This window comes from Euleptes europaea, chromosome 1 (assembly GCF_029931775.1).
Source record: "Euleptes europaea isolate rEulEur1 chromosome 1, rEulEur1.hap1, whole genome shotgun sequence".
Taxonomy (NCBI): domain Eukaryota; kingdom Metazoa; phylum Chordata; class Lepidosauria; order Squamata; family Sphaerodactylidae; genus Euleptes; species Euleptes europaea.
Window position 1 is genome coordinate 165210173 of NC_079312.1, and position 14799 is coordinate 165224971.

The following is a 14799-nucleotide window of genomic DNA, read 5'->3' on the forward strand; positions in this document are numbered from 1 at the left end:
CGTTGCTCGCCGCCCAGAGAGTGTCGCCTGGCGAAAGACCCCCTCTCTCCCATCCCTCTTGTGTGTTTGCCCAGAGAGAGACTGAAAGTTACAAATTGCTGCCATGAGCTCCTCGTGAGGTCCTCCTTTTCTCTCCCCCCACCCCACTGAACCTTGGCCATTGGCCAAGCGCCCGTCACGTGGCTCTGCCCCCCCTTTGCCAGCGTGTCGAGTTTCAGCTGGCTTTCTCTGGCTCGCCCCCCCCCACTTCTGCCTCCTGGAGAAGGGGGGGGATGTCCAATTTGACACGGTGGAAGAAAGGGCCAAGGTGGGGGAGGCGGAGCCGGGGGCAGGCCAGCCCCGCCGAAGGGATGAGCGATCGCCCCCTTTCCCAGGCGTGGGTCAGGGGGCAGTTGGCAGGGACCCTCCCGGGAGGGCAGTCACCTCCGGAGGGGCAGGGCGGACGGGGCTATGGGGCAACGGCTCTCCCCCTAGCCCGGCGCCCTCCCCTCCATCCTCGCCTCTCCCCCCCAGCCCGTTATCCCTCTGCCGGGTCCAGCCCCGCTCTGGGGAAGCCCGGAGTGACTTTCCCCGCTTCGGGCTGCAGCCCCTACTACCTCGCTCTCTACCCTCCGAGTTATGGGGACGTAGATCCCCCTGCCTCCTCCTCCGCGTACCCAGCCCGTCTCCCTGGACATCCCTTCGGGGCTCGGCGGATGGACCTCCCGTACTCCCGCAGCCCGCAGGCTCTCCTCCGCGCCCCTCCGCCCCAGAGCTTGGGGGGCTGCCCGCTGGCCCCGGAGGAGAGGAGGGCCCCGCCTCGGGAGGCTGGCGGCACGGCGCAAACTTTTGAATGGATGAAAGTTCGGAGGACCCCGCCCCGCAGGACAGGTGAGTCCCTGCCAAGGGCCGCGGGGCGATCTCATTGGAGGAGGCGCCCGCCCGCTCGCGCAATCAGCATCACCGGAGACGCCAGGTACCGCCAGGAGGTAATAGAAGGCCATCCATCATTGTCCGGGTGTCTGTCCCGCTGGGCGGGTCCTTTCTCGGCAATTCCTGTTTGGAATCCTAATACCCATTTTAAAAAAACACCCCCTCTGTTGCTGATGTGAGCATTAGGGGATCCGTTCAGGAGGATTGACACGCAGGCCACTTATGCATAGGAGGGTTTGCCACTCTCTAGAGGCACATTTTCCCCATTCAAATTCTCAGAATTCAAACATAACGCCCCCCCCCCCCCCATGCAGAGTTTGGCGAATTCAGTTGCATTTAGAGAGTGGCAAATCCAAGGCAAAACCTCCCATGCATGTATGGCCACAGAGAGCAATTTTTAAATGCAAAGGAAACGTAGTGGATTCTTCCTCCCCCCTAAGCAATGAACTCTGCGTTTAAAAAAATGAACATTCTCAGTCGTCCCACATGGGAGGTTTTGCTTTGGATTTGCCGCTCTCTAGATGCACATTTCCCCCCCCACACACACACACACACACACACAAAAATTATCAAAACTCTGCATGGGGGCTTACGGTTGAGTTCTGAAAATTTGGAATGGGGGCATGTGCGTCTGTAGAGCGGCAAATCCAAGGCAAAACCTCCCGTGCATCAACGGACTGTTACTTTTTCCACCCTGGGTCAGGTCAAACAAACCTTTCGCCGGGTGGTAATAGTTTTGAAATCGTGGCAGTGACTTTTTTTTTTTTTGCAGGGGGGGTTTCTGAATCCTGTTTCTGGTTCGGGTATGTATGCCTCACTTTTGAACGAAGTAGAGTTTTTTTTAGAAATATAAAAATAAAAAATCTCACCGATAGCAGCCATCATTGTTGATCTTCGCTGGGGAAGAAGCGGAAACTCCGTAAACCCCCTTCAGTGTGCCTTTGTTTTACCTCGCCCTTGGATTAAAGGCCGGTTCTCCAGGCCAGTGGGACGAACCGGGTCTTTAAAATGATGGGTCAGAACAAATCCAGACATAATAGAAATGTGGGCGCTCCTTCGATGCTAACTCGTTTCAAGTTACTTCTGAGTAAATACGCTTCCGATAGGGATGGTAACTCGAATATTTGAGCATTATTTATGTGTTTGGTCCAGACATTCTCGGGTCTGATCCGTTTCCTTGTGAACGCCCCTTTCAATAGACTTGATCCAAGAAAAGGTGCCACCCATGCCGGGAAGCATTTTAGAGGCAGGCTGGAGGGTAACTCGAGGTGACGCGAGTTCTATAACCCCCCTCTGACCTGGCACGTGAGAATCGTTACGTATTCAAATAATCTACAGCCCTTGTTTATTTGCAAACGTTTGTTTGCTTGCGAGAGATCCATGCCGGTTTGGGGCATGGAAACTCTGAAAAGTTAGCGGAACTTTCAACAACAGGTTGGGTCGAATCCATATCAAGGATGTCCTCCACACATTCGGGGTTTCCCAGACTTCTTTGGGATGACCACCATCTGAAACTATGGGGATGGGGGAACCTCTAGCTGCTCTTCCAGATGAGACTCTGGAGTTTTGGATCCCCTAAGGATCTCGTTTTGTTTCGTTGTTTATCTTTTCTGCAAAGTTTTCGCCTTTGGGGAGCATAGAACCTTTTTCGAGGAGGGGGGTTAATACAAAACGCATTGCAATCTGACCAGTTCCATTTCGCCGTGTTAGATGCCACCTGCCTCAATTGGGAGTCTTATGCATGGGAGGCTTTGCCTTGGATTTGCTGCTCTGTAGATGCACATTTTCCCCATCCAAATTCTCAGAAAGATGCATGGGGTTTACTACTGAGTTTTGAGAATTTGGATGGGGAAAATGTGCATCTAGAGAGAGTGGCAAATCCAAAGCAAAACCTCCCATGCATAAATGGGCTGGGACTCTCCTCAAACACTTGAACGAGGGAGCGAGATTAAGGAATCATTAACCGAAGTAGACAATACACATGACCCCTTGCCCGGGCAAAACCCAGGCTCATTCTAGCCGGGCGGCTTCTGTCTTTCAACCCAGGCAAAACTTTCCGAGCGGCTGGATTCTCTGGGAGGAACTAGATGCGTTGGTCAATAGACAATAGCGGGCGTCTCTCTCGTGCACCGTCACGTAAACCGGGGGGCGGGAGGGTGCTATCCAGATCCATTCCGGGCCCTTGGCTTGAGCGGGGTGCAGTCAGTCCCGTAAATATTTTGGTGGGGGGCCTTCTCCATGGTGCTTACTCACAATGCATAACGGTGTATGTGTGAAATATTGTTACGCATTCCCTTTCGGACAGAATTTCCCGGGATGAAATTTATTTTAGACACTGTTTTGTTTGCTTCTCTTCTCTACTACGGAGAATGAGGTTGCTTTGCCATTGCCGGTGGGTATTTTACACACACACACAGAGAGAGAGAGAGAGATCTTTAAATTGCTCCTCTTTGCTCATTCCTTTTCCACTTGCAAAACGGAGGGGAAGATGAATTAGGGAAACAACAATATCTTTGAAAAATTGTCTTGAAAACATCTTGAATTTTTTTCTTAATAATCACGATGTTGTTCAAAGATGGCGCCCACACACGTATATATGAATATATATATATTTATCGAAAACATCTGCTTCTATTTGCCGGCGCTTTTGTTGAGAGGTAGCAATAATTAGGATGCAACCTATCGCATGTGACGATTCTCAGGGGAAATGTACAGCTGCCTTGGCCAGTCTGAAGTTCTTTGGAGGGTAGGTAAAGGGAGACGCAGAAATCCTTGGGATGTTCGGACCTTACAAACTTGGCAACTGAGAGGGTTTCCCCTCTTGGTTGCGGGAGGAGGGGATTTCTCTCTCTGGTCACTCCCTGTCACTCGGGACGAAACGTCTCTGCTGAAAAGATTCATTCTCCTTGGATCCCGACCTTACAGACAGCCTCGTTGTTTCCAAGTTTAAAATAAATAAATAAAAGAAGAGACTTTGTGGCACCTTCCAGATTTCTTGGAGAGGTCCGGGGTTCTAGCCCAGGAAAGCGTCTTCCCCCATCAATCTGTTTGTCTTTAAACTGCTACAAGATCCCTTTTTTTTGGGGGGGGGGTGTTGCAACAGACTAACCCTACGACCCGCCTGGAATCATTCCTAGTAAAGGCAGGAACCGCCCCCTCCCCATTTCCAGCACAATAGGGTTGTGGCGTGCATATATGTATAATACTCGTGTGTGAGCTTAGAGTTTTTAAAAAATCTCCATCTTTTCCGTTAGGTTTCACTACAGCATCACTTGCCTCTATTGTTCAGGGTTGAAAGTGGGGGTGGGGTGGGGGTCGACTGCTCCTTAAGAAGGAGATCCTGGCTTCTGCAGGTCGAGGTTTGGGTGAAGATAGTTATGAAAAGAATTAGGTTGGCCTCCTGAAGTTGTTTTCAACCCTGCGAAACGGAGCCATTTCCTGAGTGGCGGGTGGAGTATACAGGGGGAAAGAAAGTGGCTGAGGAAGAGGAGAGGTGCACTGTAGCCTTTTCGATTTTGCAAAATGAAAGCGGCCAAGTCTCTTTTGGAAATGGCACAGTGATTTGAGACAGGGTGAGAGGGAAAGCTATGGGATTCCTGGAGGCACCCCACTCTGGAGCCCTTAGGGTTAACACCAGGCTTTAAGCTGGGAAATTGAGCATGCCCACTTGAAGGACAAAGGCTCCAGAGTCTGGAAGCGGGGTGACTAGGGTGGGCCAGTGCTTATTTCAGGGTGCCAAACTGCTTAAGTAGCATCCATATTTGGGGCTGGAGAATAAGGAGCCAGGAACTGCAAGCAGAGAACCAAATTCAGCCTCCTAAAATAGGAGGCTCCCAATGTATGAGGCCCCCAGTGTATGAGGCTCCTCAATGTCTTTTCTTCATCTCTGAAGCACAGAATGAGCCAAAGTGGGAAGGACCTTTTCTCCTCTGGCTCCTGGCCCGCCCCCCACACAAAGGCTCCCTTCGGGGCTCCCCTTTCATGCAAACCAGAGCCAGCGTGGTGTAGTGGTTAAGAGCAGTGGTTTGGAGCTATGGACTGTGATCTGGAGAACCGGGTTCAATTCCCCACTCCTCCTCATGAGCAGCTGATGCTAATTTGGTGAACTGGATTTGTTTCCCCGCTCCTACACACGAAGCCAACTGGGTGACCTTGGGCTAGTCACAGCTCTCTCAGCCCCACCTACCTCACAGGGTGTCTGTTGTGGGGAAGGGAAGATGATTGTAAGCAGGTTTGATTCTTCCTTAAGTGGTAGAGAAAGTCAGCATATAAAAACCTTCTTCTTCCTCTTCCTCCTCTTCCTCCAGTGTAATCCTTCCTTAGCGGAACTTTGGTTTCTAAGCCTCTTGGCATCAGAAGATTTGCTCCCAAGAGAGGCCGTGGTGATCCCCGCACCCAAGAATTCTGTCCTCTGTTGGCAGCCCTTTCTGGCTCCACACATTCTTGCAGGAAATTCCATCAACTTGCTGAGTTTGTTCTCATCACTTGAACATCCCTTCCCCTCCAATCCTCCCCCACCCCTCAAGTATCTTAGGGTGTATCTGCTTCAGCCTCTAGGAAATTCTTTATGAAATACAGGGAAAACATGAATCCTTGGAGAAGTGTAAATTAAAAGTCAACGGCAACCAAAAAGTGCAGAACCGCCATGTATTATATGCATAACTAAGATGCTATAAATATCTTTGGGATGTGGAATGGTGTAGTATAGCTCGCTCTCCTCAGATCTTCGAAGCTGGATGAGAGACCACTAAGAGCTAGAGTGGTATAGTGGTTAAGAGCGGTGGGTGTTAATCTGGTGAACCGGGTTGGTTTCCCCACTACTACACATGAGGCCAGCTGGGTGAACTTGGGCTAGTCACAGTTTGCTCCGAACTCTCTCAGCCCCACCTACCTCACAAGGTGTCTGTTGTGGGGAGGGGAAGGGAAGGTGATAGTAAGCAGGTTTGATTCTTTCTAAAGTGGTAGAGAAAGTCGGCATATAAAAACCAACTCTTTTCCTTCTCCTCCTTCCTCCTCCTTCTTCCTTCTCCTTCCTTCCTTCCTTCCTTCCGTACTCCACTCTTGCCACTGTCACCATATACTTAAATAGTTCATTTCATATTTTTGGTATGTTATCTAGCAGAATATTTAGCAACATGTTTTTTTGCTCTAACGCATACTTAATTCTCAATATTCTTTGCACCATCACAAAAGTCCCCTCTCGAGTGATGCTCCCCTCTCTTTTTCCCATCCTTAGTGAAATCTCACTGCCCTTCAGCCAAGACGAAAGCACCTGCCTCCCCCAGAACAAACTTCACCACCAAGCAGCTGACGGAGCTGGAGAAGGAATTCCACTTCAGCAAATACCTGAGCCGAGCCCAGCGGGTAGAGATCGCCTCTGCTTTGCACCTCAACGAGGCCCAGGTGAAGATCTGGTTCCAGAACCGCAGGATGAAGCAAAAGAAACAAGAGAAAGAAAGACCCTTATGGGGACTGGCAGATGGTTGCAATGGGCAGGCTTCATCCTCTTCAGACAAATCCGATCTTGTCTCCCCAACATCCTCCCCCAGCAAGGAGGTACCACTCCATCCTTGTGACTGATAGAGAACAGCAAGAGGCATAGCCCAGGCCCTTTGCATTCCTCTGAGAGCCCTAAGATGCTCCTGGCAAGGATGGTGGTCTCCAGAAGAAACATCTTAAGGGGAGACTTCAGAGAGGGCAGAGACACTTGTTTTGCAAATGCCTCATTGAATTGTCCCTTTGACATATAACTATGTATACATATTCTATTGTCTATAAAAAAACTGGAATGACATGGTAGAGATTCAAGGTGCTGGAGTAGTCTGAGATATGGAAGAGTTCTTCTCTTGGGGCTGTATCCATGTGCTGTTACACAGGGAACCTAGGTTGAATGTTATTCACTGAAAACTTCCAACAATGGAAGTTGCACTCTTCCATCACCCATGTTAACTTCGCTAGCCGTATTTCAGTTCGCAAAGAATGTGGAAGCATATGCAATGGGATTTCCTTGACCTTCCCAGTCACATTTTGACTACTTAGCTAGAGAAGAATGTCACTAAGTTTCTTCGACATATTTTAATAGCATCATGGTCCTCTAAGAGCCAGCATGGTGTAGTGGTTAAGAGCGGTGGTTTGGAGAGGTGGACTCTGGAGAACTGGGTTTGATTCCCCACTCCTCCACATGGGCGGCGGAGGCTAACCTGGTGAACTGGATTGGTTTCCCCACTCCTCCAAACAAAGCCAGCTGGGTGCCCTTGGGCAGTAGTCACAGCTCTCTTCAGGCTCTCTCAGCCCCACCTACCTCACAGGGTGTCTGTTGTGGGGAGGGGAAGGGAAGGTGATTGTAAGCCGGTTTGAGTCCCCCTTAAGTGGTACAGAAAGTCGGCATATAAAAACCAACTCTTCTTCTTCTAAGAGAAATGAAGTCTTTGCAGGCTTCCACTTTGATTTGCTTCTCCTAGTGGCTTTTATAAATTATGAAGGTTGCAGTCCTGTGCACACTTACTTTGGAGTCACCCATGTTGAACTCAATGGGACTTAACTAATGAGCAAATATGTGTATGGGTGGTGTATTTATTAATAAAAAAAATCTAGCTACAACATACTAAACTATTGCGAGCACAGGGGTGTCTCCTGTGCACATCCATTTAATGGCACAGGACTGATTGTGTAGCTCTGGTATGCAAAGAGCTCTTGGGTTTGCACCTTCATGGAGGCTGAACCCTTAGAGAACCATTACAGCTCTCTTTGGAGTTAATGTTTCTTTTCACAGAACTGACCCAGAAGGGAAAACCTTTCTGCTTCTTCTTGTTATTGCATCGGGATTTCCAGCAGTCATGTGGGTAACTAAAATTGTTTTTAAAAAAGCACACATATTACTGCACAGAGAGTTCATTCGAATATCTGGCAACGTCTCCAGTGTGGTTCCTTGCTCAACCAATGCCATCGTTGGTCAACAAAGATCTTGGGCTAGATCAAAGCAAGATTGTTTGGTTTTTTTAACTCATCTCTGCCTCCCTTTTCATTTCCCCATACAAGAGAGGAGAGGAAATGTTTTCCGGGTTTACTGGGTTGTCAATGTGCAATAGACATGAGCATTGTGACAAAACCAAAGAAGAGTCTTGGGGTACCTTACAGAGTTATTGTGGTATAAGCTTTCATGGGCTAGGCCATTGTCCAATGCATGCCACATGTATGGCCTTAGTAGGAGTAGTTGCAGTCTTAGAGAGTTGTCCGCAGTGGAGCTTCAGAAAACGTACTTCAGGGGATCAGCCCTGGCTTCAAGACACTAAGGCCTTTTATGCAGGGCTGTTTCCCCACAGTCACCTCTGCTGTCTGCTTTGGGGCTTTTGATTATGCATGCCTTTTCCACCTGTCAGAGGTCGCCTTGCTCTCCCTGCATGTTTTGCCCACATTTTCCAGATTCTGGCTAAAAAATAGGGTTGCCAGCTCCAGGTAGGGAAATACCTGGTGATTTTTGGGGTGAACCTGCTGGGTGACCTTGGGCTAGTTACAGTTCTCTCAGAATTCTCTCAGTTCACGTGGAGGCAGGCAATGGCAAACCACCTCTGAACATCTCTGGCCTTGAAAACCCTACAGGGTTGCCATAAGTGAGCTGTGACTTGATGGCCCTTTTTGCCACCAATAACCAAAGGAGATGGGATTAAGGCTCAGAACCTAAAGAGTGCTCAGAAAAGATCTGAGAAGTACACGTGCTCAGTGAGGTAGCCAGATACTTGACCCATTTTCAGGAAATCTTGATCAAGAGGCGATTAGATGCAAATCAATATGCAAGTTACAAGAACAACGTAGGGATTAAGAGCGGTGGTTTGGAGCGGTGGACTCTGATCTGGAGAACCGGATTCAATTCCCCACTCCTCCACATGAGCAGCAGAGGCTAATCTGGTGAACTGGATTTGTTTCCCCACACCTCCACACGAAGTCAGCTGGGTGACCTTGGCGAGTCACAGCTCTCTTAGAGCTCTCTCAGCCCCACCTACCTCACAGGGTGTCTGTTGTGGGGAGGGGGAGGGAAGGTGATTGTAAGCCGGCATGAGTCTCCCTTAAGTGGTAGAGAAAGTTGGCATATAAAAACCAACTCTTCTTCTTCTACCATGCTGGTGGAACCCCATTATTATTTGCACATTGTTATATGCATTGGGTTTGGCTCACAGGGAGTTTCCCCAGTCTTTTTAGCTGAGCTCAAGGCACAGAATAAATCCCTATGAGCAGAGCTGAACAGAGCAGAACAAACCTAACTTTAATGCCTACAGACTAGAAGACCAAAAGGGTTGCTAGTGGTCAGTTATGGACACAGAAAGCTTTATGTTCACCTAGGTTAACAGGTCTTAAGAAAACTGTTACAAAATGTCTACCTCTAATTTCCCTGGACTATCAGAAGAATGATACGGGTTTATGTATTTATCGTGCATGTGTGTGTGTTCTGTTTGATTTACATAAACAAATGATTGGGAAAATATGGATGCCGTTGAGCAAATTAAAATCTCGCTTTGACTGGTACTCACTCTCATGATTTATTTCACAATAGCTTATCTATCAGCTTCTCACCCGGGCATTTTGCAAGGCTTGATCTGCTTAGCTTCATAAAATAGAACTGCATCTTGAGGCCATTAGAATCCAGCCTGTTATAATAGAGGCTGCAGAATGAGAAACCAATTTAAATACGGGTACTACTTGCCCACCCACAAGATAAACACAGAGGTTTCAATCCATGAAATGTTTACAGTTTAAGCAGTCCTCTAGGTATTAAGGGAATGACTTGATTGTAGCCATTAGAATAATATTGCCTACTTGTCGGTCTCAGTAAATAAGAGAAGAATTAAAGATAACAGTTCACTTGAAGCCTTTCGTCTATCAAGGTCATTCTTGACTACTGAGACTAGCAGAAGTTCATCAGGGTCTCAAGGTCTTTTCAATCACTTCCTACCTGATAGCTTTAACCGGAGATGCTGAGGAATTATCCTGGGAACTTCTGTATACCCAGGAGATGCTCTGCCCTGAGCCATGGCCCTTTTATTGGTCTTATCAGCAGCCAGATGTAGCTTCATTTAAAAAACAACAACAAGGAACCATGAGAAACATTAAATATTGAATGTGAAATGAAGGCCATTTATGTTTGGTAATTAGCAGCACATTCCAGGCTGAAGTACCCCGCTTGCTTGCTTGCTTGCTTGCTTGCTTATTTATTTATTTATTTATTTATTTATCTGAACCGTCATTCAGGAAGTGACTGTGAAGCCAGTGCATACCTGCTTCGCATTTCTTAAGAGCCCCTTTAATGTGACCTTTTGTGTTTGCTCTGCCCCCGCCTCAAAGAATCCCCTCAGGGAAGCATGCAAAACCACAGCCTCAGTGTTAGCTATGCAAACGGCGGTTGCTAATGGAAGGAACAAAGGAGCAGGCGCGTGGGGGGGTGCAATTTCTCCTTTTGCATCTGGACTGTGAATAGGCATTTTAAAGGTCGCATTTTTAAAAAGAGCTTTGACCGAGCAACAAAATTGACCCTGCATAAATGGCCGAAGAGTAGGCATGGAATGTTAGGGAATTGTTCAAGTAACCATTCCTAACTTTTGAAAGCTTTGTTTAACAGTGTTTTCCTTTTTTCTTTTCTTTTTTTGAGCTTTGACCAGATGTTTCCAAAATATTTCCAAGTTTTTGTGTGCGACCACAAAGATTAGATACATAGTGGCATTTAAAAATAAAAGCTAACGCGTCATATTTCTCCAGTAGACATGAACTCACCTTTCTACAGAAGCATGGAAAGTATACCTCTCCGGTAAGTACAAAAGCTCCACACCTTCACATTACAAACCCGTTCTTACTATATGAAAAACATGGGTCCGTCATACAGTAATTGGTGTTTCCTGTTTCCCCATTTCCATATTGTGTCTACACAATAAAGGTGGATTATGATTATTCAAGGTGGGAAAGACCTTGCTGGGGAAGGGGGGGGGAATCAAATAAAAGGCAACCACTCATTTTTAGCCACGGATATTCCTGCGCAGAATAAATTATGCACATGGAAGTCTTTCAAGAGGCAGTGATCGTATGATGGACCAAGGGTCTGATTCAGTATAAGGCAGCTTCATGCGTTCATGGGTGTGAGATCAGTTGTAATAGTGGGAGATCGCCAGCTAGGGCCTGGCGGTTGGCAACCCTAACCGAAATGTCTCCGGTCTGAGCGAACCACAGAAACCACAGAACCCATGGCACATTTGCCCCACCGCGCTGCCGCTACCCAGGCTCGCTTATAAAAATGGCAACTGCCTTACAGAAAATCCATACAGGCCCACTCTTCCTTTCACCTCTGACCTTTTGACCTCTGTCTTGCCTCGGGGCAGCGGTGACCCGGTCACCGCCTAACCCTGAGTCAATAAGTCTGCCTTCATTTGCATAAAACATGAATCTAGTGGCAGCTTGACAAATTATAACTTCCAGCTAAAGATCTGCCAACTGGGCTAGCTCCTGTAACGACTATTTATCACATGGAAATGGTAAATCATAGGAATCCAGATGACTTAATTATTCAGATATAAAACAGCCAACGAGGAGGAGGGAGAATCCCGAGTTTTCTGCCCAAGGAAGGGTTAAAACCTCTCCGCAAAACTATGGAAAGATCCTTGTGCTAGAAAAGGGGGGGGGGAATCTCACCTCTCCCCCTGAATCCCCTTGTCTGGTCTTTCTTCTCATCCTCCCCTTCTCTCATTTTTCTTTTTCTTTGTCCTTCTTCCTTAACCTTCGTCTTCGTGTCTCTTTCTGCCACTGTCCCGTTCCTCTCCCCACTGCCTATATTGATCATTCTATTGTCTTTTTTCTTCTGATTCTCCCTTCTTTCCCTGTTTTAGTTTATTGTTTCCGCCATTCGGTTCTTCATTTCTGTCATGTCCAGTATGTCACGTGCACACAAACACACACACATTACAAAAGAGGATTCAGATTCATTTATTAATACGGCAAATGCCATATTCATATCAGTTACAGAATTACAAAAGAGGATTCAGATTCATTTATTAATACGGCAAATGTCATATGCATATCAGTTACAGAATTAAAACTGGAGAACATACAGTAACTAAAACTATAGGATATACAATTCATAGACAGTTTATATAATTTAAACAGACCTCAAATTAATAAAACATTCTCCATTTAAGTTAAATTACCAAGCCCCAGCTTTGTTTGACGGATCTTATATATTGCGGCACAGAATTTCGCTACTTGCTTCACCCTCTGGTCTGACCCATCCCATAGGAGACTCCTCAGCCTCCCTTCCTCAGAGCTAAACCTTTATTAGATCAAGGAGAAGGGAAATTAGCCTGCATCGGACTTCCTGGCACAAAGAGCACCTGAAAAAGACATGCGCAGTAGATTCAACTTCATCTGACTTACAGGGACATCTCCATTCTGACCTTGGTAATCTCCTAAATCTGCCTTCTAGGTACAGAAGAGGTTTAAGAAAGGCATAACCTGTTTTTTGCTTTGGAAGCTTTGCTACTCTGCAGACGGTTTTCTGATCAGAATTTTCAAAAACCTATGCATGGGGGCTTATTGCTCTGAAGAAATGCCAGGAGTAACAGGAGTAAATTTTATCATCGAAGAAATCACTGCGAAAATGCAAGCCATCAGAGTTCCTGCCTCCCCCCCCCAAAAAAAAACCACTACTTTGTTTAATTGGCTGCCAAGGAGCTACAACGGCCGGCATGTCGCAAGCCGCAACGCCGGTTGCCCAGCGCCCCTTCTCAGCTCTGGGACACCTATGAGGCAGGGGGGAGCAGGCAGCGGCAGCGGCCATGGGGTGGGAAGTCTCCAGTGGGGAGCTGCTGCTGCATTTATTATTATTTATTTATTTTGGTTTACAGTGTTGTTTTAACAATAAAACACATTCTTTATTAATATTCTAGCGATAAGTTAAGCATTTTATCACTAAAACAGCACCATAAAACAAAACAAAAATGCTGCGGATCCCCACCGGAGACTTCCTGCCCCGCTGCTGCCTCACCAACCCAGCAGTCTGCCCATACGTCACTACCCACCCACTCCCCAGCCCAGCAAAAGGATTCTTTCATTTGATTTTCTCCATTCCCGGAGATGTTAACACACTGCTGAAACTGACCAAAGAAGACACCTATGGGGTGGGGGGAGCCGGCTCCCTTCCCAAGATCTTTACGCTCCAGACAAAACTGGCTTCTCTGGGAGGGCTTGAATGAGGGTGGGACAAGCGAGGGTGGGGGAAGAGAAAGTGCCCTAAAGTCATAGCTCACTTACGGTGACCCTGTAGGGCAGGGGTCCCCAACGTGATTCCCGAATCTTGTGGGCATCATGGCACCTACCTACACCTTTCCTGGTGCCTGCCAAGTATTTTTAGAAAGTAGGTGGGGCCAGGTAGGGCTTTTGCCCAGCAAGGGTTCTGTTTGGCCGTTGGAGATTTGATGGGCTGTGCAGATTTTTTAAAACATTGCTTTGACAGAAGCTCCCGCCACAGCACAGTAACTGCTCCTGTGGCAGCTATTTTCTGGCAGCCATTTTTATGGTTGGGCCCACCTTGCTGTGTACTAGCTGGAGATCTCCTGCTATTGCAACTGATCTCCACTCAATGGAACTCAATGGAACTGATCTCCACCTGGCGAAAAATGGCCGCTTTGGCAAAAGTCCCTCCCCTAACCCCACCCTCCTCAAGCTCTGCCCCAAAAATCTCCAGATATTTCCCAACTTGGTGCTGACAACCCTAACCTCAGACACCCTTAGTGGCCTCCCATCAAAATACTAACCAGCACTGACCCTGCTTAGTTTCTGAGATTTGACAAGATCAGGCTAACCTGGGCCAGCCAGGTCTAGGCAGAGAATTTGTTGGAATCACAACAATAAGTCATTTTATTTAAAATACATATTTCTTTTTTCTTTCTTTCTGGGAGCAGCCAGCAGGTATATGCCTAGTTTGGGCAGTTCTCTACTTACTGGTCTTGTATCTACTACACAATGGGTCCAAAATGTATTTGAAATGAAGGTCCATCTTTCTGGCCACATCAGTGTCCTTTGTGCATTATCCATCCCTTTTATCTGTCACCCACAAACAAGCACATTTTACCTGTGCAAGGCTCACCTGAGTTTGGCCAACAGATTAATTGTAGCATAAGCTTTTTTTTTTTAAGAGCCCCATGTCACAAAGTGGTAAGCTGCAGTACTACAGTCCAAGCTCTGCTCACGACCTGAGTTTGATCCCGACAGAAGTTGGTTGCAGGTAGCCAGCTCAAGGTCGACTCAGCCTTCCATCCTTCCAAGGTCAGTAAAATGAGTACCCAGCTTGCTGTGGGTAAAGCGTAGACGACTGGGGAAGGCCATGGCAAACCACCCCATAAACACAGTCTGCCTAGTAAACGTCGGGCTGTGACGTCACCCCATGGGTCAGGATGACCCAGTGCTTGCACAGGGGACTACCTTTACCTTTTCCTTTAAGCTTTCTTGGGCTAGAGCCCAGCTTATCAGAGGAGTGTAACAAATCCTCAGCAGAGAGACAGATAGCCAGATGAAAGAGGGAGAGAGGAAGGGAGAACAAGAGAGATGGAAAATTTGAACAGCGGGGTTCAACGGCTATGAAAGGCAAGAGGTACAGTCTGTGCCATTGACACACACAACTCTTAAGCACTGTGATCATCCATAAATGGTGGTAACAATTCTTCTGCCTGCACTTCGTCACCATCACAAATTAGGATGAGAGAAGAGTCACTGAGACATACGTGACATATTTGTACAGTACCTAATGGATACCTGTGGCTATAATGGACAGAGCAGCCCTTAAATCTGGGTCACATGACCACATGAACACATGAAGCTGCCTTCTACTGAATCTGACCCTTGGTCCATCAATGT

The 14799-nt window shown here is 47.3% G+C and overlaps 1 pseudogene; it reads left to right on the forward strand.

The window, feature by feature from the left end:
* Positions 1 to 350: 350 nt before the first annotated feature.
* Positions 351 to 6488, forward strand: LOC130493224 (homeobox protein Hox-B1-like; annotated as a pseudogene).
* Positions 6489 to 14799: the final 8311 nt, after the last annotated feature.